We start from the raw sequence: 6905 nt of genomic DNA, 5'->3' as shown, positions 1-6905 counted from the left end.
GAAACTGGGAGATGAAGGAGCTATCTTCCCTTATGACTACATTTCAAAGGAATGGTCCCAAGTTCTTGAGAAAGTCCTGCAATATAAAACTGGCAAGAAAATTTTTAAAAGATTTACATCTCAAAGGGGCAGAAAAAGAACTCACATGTTACATAAATTAAATGTAAGCAAAAGAAGGTCAGGCTACAGACAGGAACATGCCTGTCTAAGGTTTAGTCAGTCTTGGGGGCACACCTGTAGGCCACCACCTTATTCAGAAATCTGGTGTAATAGGGTACTGTCCCCTTCAAGATGGAACTAAATAAATCACTGCTTAGCATTTTTTTTCTGTGAATAGTCCTCTGGGTTTGAATTCACAGGGCCCGGTACGACAGGTCAGAGCAATTGAGTGACTTGCAGGTCAATTGTTAATCTGGCAGATCTGATTCTTCTTTTCACTTCCAGCTATCCAACCCCACCCACCACCCCCCAAAACAGAATTATAGGTGGAGTCACTACATTAGAAAATTGAGATGTTTGACCGAACTCTGACTTTGCTAATTGAAGTTTTGACCTCCACTACAAAATTCATGTATCACTGCCTTGCCTTTTGCTGACATCTACTGGCACTTTCATGAAAATATACAGAATTTGGGCTATTTAAAAAAAATCACACTGGAAAAAGACAGTCAGATGTCCACTTCTAGCCTGACAGAGTGACAGGTACTGTTCTTGCCCTCCCGTCACGAGGGACTATAAAACCGGACAACATATGAGGCAATGGTTTTCTTGCATTGAACAAAAGGCAGTGCAAAACCATGCTCTTTAAGGGAAAACAGTGTATGAACCGCATTGATCACCCTTTCTGCCTGGGCACTTTCAGGGCACGTTGCCAGGAGGTGCTGCTCAAGTCAATGGGGTCTTGCTGAACTGAGATGACACAGTTGAAGCACTGACTCCTGAAGCAGCTGGGATTTGGGAAACCGGTATATCAGAGAAGAGGCAGTTGCACAGAGGGAGACAGGAAGTCTGAGTGTGGGTCCTCAGCAGGTCTCCTGGGCTGGGTTGTGGGTGTGCTGGAAGAGATCCTGTGAGCCTTAACAGTGAGCTATTGCGGTGAGGATCCCAGGGACTGTGACTCCCAGCCCAGGAAGAGTGAAGCAGCCTGGTTGAGCACCTTGGACATTCTATTGAGACTCCACAAAGGAAAGGTTTTAAAACTAAGGAACAAACTCCAAAATAAGGACATATGCCTAAGGATTAAGTTAGAAACTGAAATTGATTACCATAGTAAAGAATAAAACCAAGCCTGACAAGCTCAAATGTAACCCCAGTAACTGAAGTGCCTGCCAGAAAAATACTCAGCACCCTTAAATGGAGATGACATGATCCATTCTCCTTATACCCCAAGGCCTTGAGAAATTCAAGTTAATTTATAAGGACTGAGGTTTAGAATGAAAAAAAATATTTGAACCAGGGCTGATTTTACCTTCAATTAAAGTAATAGAATCTGTAAAGGATTGAGAGCCCATGATCTGCTCACCCAGTTGTCCAATTCCTGGTGGGGAATCCTGGGTCTTAAGTAACAATTTGAGTGAAGCAGAAAGTGAGTGGTATGCAAAGCACTTTAATTCTGCAAGGTATGGTACAGCTCAAGGTACAGTAATCCATGGGGGCATAAGGATGGTGCTATGAAAGGCCCAATGATGAAAGGAGCTTATGGAAATGTTGTATAGGAGGAGATTAAAGAATGGGTTGACTTCCAAATTGGGTTGCATTACAAATAACTGGAGTGATTACCCTGAAGTCTCAGCAGCTTTACTAAAATGCAATACTGGAATGGATATAATGAGTAAATGGTCATGTTGTCTTTATTCTAAAGGATATTAGAATATTGTCTAAGGGATATTGTCTAAGCCTGTCCTTTTCCTAGTTTTAATTGATCATGCTAAGTAACAACTTACCTGGAGGGCAACAAGAGATCACTCCTCTGGTTAAGAGAATGGTTATAGTAGGAGTATTATTTCCCACTAAATCACTTTTTAATAGTCCTATCTGGTCATTATGCAAAGAGACACTCTGGAAGTTAAGAGTGGAGGATTAAACAAGATGGTATCTTCATTTGCTTCAGCTGTATCGTATATAGAAAAGACTGTACAGGAAGGGTGAGAGAATCAACCAGGGACTGGCATGTCTCTACAGGCCTAGCTAATGCTTTCTTTTCAATACAGAATTGCAGTCTAGCCAGGCTCTGTTTGCAATGTTTTGAATGGAACCCAGTATACATTTGCTGTTTTCCCAAAGGGATATGTGAAGTTATGGGCATGCTGCCATAATTAGATGAGGATAAACTTGGAAATGATAACCATTCAGGACCAGTTAGTGCATTACATTGAAGATGGCATGATAATTGCCTCCTTCTTGGAGGAATAAGCAAGTGGAGTTAAGAACTGTAGTTACTTATTTGACAAATAAAGGCTGACTGATAAATACAGCTAAAAGTCAAGGCCCATTGAAATTCCTGGAAATTACATAGGTTGGAACAAACAGGAACATTGTCATTTGTGGCTTAAGGCATGGACTATGGCTTTAAGCTACAGATCTATTCTGACAGCTGTATTTTATAAATGATAAAAGTAATATTTAGACAGTGAAGTTTACAGAGATACTTGAAGGCCGAGGAGAGTCTAAAATTCAAGTTCTGTTACTACCAGTGTAGTAAGTGAGTTTTCAATTTGTTTGTATTGTGAAATATTTCAATGTCACGAAGAAAATATTTAACAAATATCCATTCACCCATCATGCAGATAAATAATCCTTAATTTTTTCATATTTACTTGATTACTTAAAGAAATATAACATTCCATATGCTCTTAAAAATATCCTTTGAAATATTTACTCACTACTCACCCTCCTTCTCAAGAAGGAAATTGTTAATCCTAAAACTAATGTGTATCTTGCCTGTCCACATTTTTACTTTTTTATTATGTATATGTGAATTCTCACTTTCAGTTCTAGTCATCTAGAGATTTATTGATCTACTATTGTGCCAATATCCCAGTATCTGGATTACTTGAGTTTTATGGTAAATTTTATTATTCTATAGGGCAAGTTATTCTTCTTTATACTTCAAAATGACTTGACTATTTCTGGTAGCTCCTTTGTAAGAAGTTTGAAATTAAATTGTAAAGTTTCAAAAAGTAAACTAAAAACACCTGTTGATAATTTGATTGAAATTGCTTTGAATTTCTAGGTTGATTAAAGGAACACTCTATTGTAGATATTGAGTCTTGTTTTAGTTGAGCGTAATCTGCTAACTATGATTTGAATTACATGCCTCAATGTCCACACAGGAGTGTGGTATTAAATATAATTTTATATTACGGTTTTTATTTATTATTTTTTTTTTAACGTAGTCTCACTCTGTAAGAGTGAGGCTGCGGTGCAGTGGTGCCATCTCGGCTTACTGCAACCTCCATCTCTGGGGTTCAAGCAATTCTCCCATCTCAGCCTCCCGAGTAGGTGGGACTATGGGCACCTGCCACCATGCCTTGCTAACTTTTGTATTTTTTTTTTCAGTAGAAATGGGGTTTCACCCTGTTGGTCAGGCTGGTCTCAAACTCCTGACCTCAGGTGATCCACCCACCTTGGCCTCCCAAAGTTCTGGAATTAAAGGCATGAGCCGTGCCTGGCCTTATTCTGGTTTTATTGAAACAGAATACATACATACAATGGATTGCAAGTTTTTCTTTTTTACATGCTGTTTTAAAGTATAGTTTCTATCAAGTTGGGATTATCTCTTCCTTCAGGGTGTGTAAAACCCATCTGTAAAACCACCACGACCTGATATATGTTCCTCTTGGCAGGGCAATAAAGTTACTTAGTCAACTTCTGTTATTTTTTATTGAAAACTGCACTGAATGCTAAATGTCCACCTTTAAAATAAACAAGTATAGTAATGGTAACTCACACTAAAACAAAACATACTTCTGATAGCCATTATTTTTCTGTTTGGAACAATTTTAAAGTTTTTCTTTTGTCACTAAAATAGGAATGTACCTATACAAAGGCTCAAAATAGGCCATCTTTTTAAATAAAAAGACAATGATTCACGAAGGACTATGAATCGAACATGTAACTAGTTGATACAAATCTAATAGGATTTGTTAAAATCAATCACATCTAATACCTCTGAAGTGTTCTTCTGTAAAATACCACGTGAAGAAAAGAAGGCTTTATTAATGTCTAAAAAAAAGTGGGTTTGTTTATAGACAATCTGACAAGTTACCATAAAAAGTGTTTCCTGAAACATAAGGAAATGCAACATTATTCTTCTTGAACTCTTTTAGCTCAAGACTTTCCACTCAGTAAAATAGCAGAAGATCTGAAACTGAGAAAGTATATCTGAGTACAAACAGTTTATGAAGCTTAATACTTTTTTTCGCATCATCATCAGGTTTTACTGAACTTAAACCAACTTGCCCGCTCAGCATGCAGTTCAGGTGTGAGAGACTTCTCTGTACAGAAGCCTGTACTGTCTTCAATCCTATGCGTGCAAGTGTCTACCACAGGCAAACAGTTTTCTCCCCATTTTGCAGTCATGTGATCTCCCTCTTAGCAGAAAGTGGTAACCAGCCCCTGTAGGTGGATGGGGATTTCCTCTTAGTAGTTTTTATTTTGATGTTTGAATTCTTCACGCAACATTCTAGAGCAGGGTGTTCAGGACTTGCTGTGGTCAAAGGACTGATGAAGGAAAAAGATCTATTTATTCTTGGTGATTAAGGTGAAAAACTTAACACACAATGACAGAAGTAGGTCGTCAATAAATCACATCCTAGTCTTTCAGCGCTTCTGTAAGCAGACATCCAATTTTCTAGCTCTTTTAGTTTTAACACTGCAGCATCAATAATGCATATGTCCAGAATCAGTTAAAAAGACCGTCAGATTCGTTTTCTCTGAGTTCATCAATTTTTCACTGTCTCTTAGCCCCAAGTGTATCTGAATGATTACCTTCCGGCATTCTCTGCTATTGCTCGTTGGGGTGCTCTCGATTGTCCCTGTGTTTTGTGGGCTGGTTGGGAGAGGGAGCTTGGGAAGGATGTGCCACTGTGGGGAGGTTGTGAGTCACTGGGATGCCTCCAGGGATGATCCCTTCCGTGACTGCCGGAAGTCCTCCTGGAGCCACGTCCACGGTGCCTGGCGGGTATCTATGTGGCACCACTGAGCTCCGGATGAATTGCTTGCTGGTCTATTACTGACCAAGGCACTGATGTGACAAAGAATTCCTTGTTCGCACAGTTTCTTAAGCTTTCTGGGATGCGACCTATGACAGTTCGGCGGATCTGGGTGGCAGCCGCCTCCCTCATCTCCAGCGACGCCTGAATGGGGGCAGCGTGAGGAGTGCAGATGAGATTCTGGGCATCCTTCAAGGAACCCTGAGCAAAGGTAAAGGGCTCCGACTGGTGCACGTCGAGAGCTGCCCTCTTATCTTGCCATCACTGAGGGCCTGTGCTAAGGCTTTCTCGTCCACCAGGGCACCACGGGCTGCGTTCACAAGGAATGCTCCCAGACTCATCTGGTTTATAGTCATAGTCATTGATGAGGTGGTGATTATGTTTGTTGAGCTTGCAGTGCAAAGAGACGCAGTCACTTTGACACAGCAAATCCTGCAGGGTGTAGACCCTCTGCATGCCCGGGGACGGCTCTATCCCATCCTGCAAGTAAGGATCGTAAAATATGACGCTGAATCCAAAGGCCTTGGCTCGAACTGCAACAGCTTGCCCTGTGCTACCAAAGCCGATGAGGCCCCAGCGTCTCCCCACCGATGTGAACCCCTCCCAATGCCCCATGCCCTAACACACGTGCCTTCTGGCCATGCCTGGTACAGCCACGTGTTCCTCCGGTACAGACTGAGGATGTGGCAGATGGTTGAGCTGGCTGTCTCTTCCACAGCTGTGGATAGGACGTTGCACACAGCAATCTCAAGCTCGCTGGCAGCCTTGATGTCCACATTGTCGTAACCACTGCCTATCCGCACAATCACTCCCAGGGACTTGAACTTCTCCAGGTCCTCCCTGGCGAGGGTGATGGTGTGGTACCTCATGGCGCCCAGGGCTTCATGTAAAATCTTCTCGTGGATCTCCTGCGTGGAGTGCGTATCACAGAAGGCCATGGTGGCCAGGTCCTTTGGGATGGGCATCTCCACGGTGCAGTCGCGCAGTCCAGCAGCGCCACCCAGGGCGGGGGTGGAGTGCAAGGGGCCATTCATGACCTGGGGGCGATACCTTCACAAATTCGGTGCACTCACTGTCTCTTAACTTTGTGCTTATCCACACGGGCCATTCTTTATGGAACTTTGCAACTCTCAGATCAAAAGGCAAGGCAGTCCTCTAAGAACTTGGGGAACTTGCAGGAGTCTGCGCCAATGACGCCACTTTGAACCCAATATAAATCTGTCCACAAACTCTATAGTTCACACAATGGGCTGTCCATCTTTTAAAGTAAATACGGCTTCATTCGTTCAGAAACCATTTAAGGTGATGAAACCCGTTTGCTTGCAACTGGGCCACCATCACTCATTCAATCAGTGAACCTCACTACCACCCCAGGTCTGGAGTGCCCGGAGTCCACGATGGCTGGGGGTGGAGGGAGCTTTGGCCCGGTGCTGCCACATCCCTGCCCCTGCTCCCAGCCTTGGGCCCGGGCTGGGGGTCCACTCCAGTGTCCCGTGTGGTCTCGCAGCTCCTCCCCTGCTGGGGCCCCACTGACCTGAGAGGCGCCAGAGATCCCGCTGGCATGAGGGGGTGGTCCAGTTGGACCCCTGCCACCCTGGGTCCGACCTGGCCAGTCCAGCACCACGTTTTTTACTTTCTTCTAATTTTATGTTCTTGAGAAAAATTATGGTAAGATACTTTAAAAAATTACTG

At 43.0% G+C, this 6905-nt stretch overlaps 1 pseudogene; it reads right to left on the bottom strand.

Moving 5' to 3' along the window:
- Nucleotides 1-4850: 4850 nt before the first annotated feature.
- LOC100462071 (C-terminal-binding protein 2-like) lies at nucleotides 4851-6321 on the bottom strand (annotated as a pseudogene).
- Between the last annotated feature and the right edge of the window lie 584 nt (nucleotides 6322-6905).

This window comes from Pongo abelii, chromosome 17 (genome assembly GCF_028885655.2).
Source record: "Pongo abelii isolate AG06213 chromosome 17, NHGRI_mPonAbe1-v2.0_pri, whole genome shotgun sequence".
In the NCBI taxonomy this organism is placed as follows: Eukaryota; Metazoa; Chordata; class Mammalia; order Primates; family Hominidae; genus Pongo; species Pongo abelii.
Note: the sequence above shows the minus strand (reverse complement) of the source record. Positions and strands in the feature narration are given on the sequence as shown.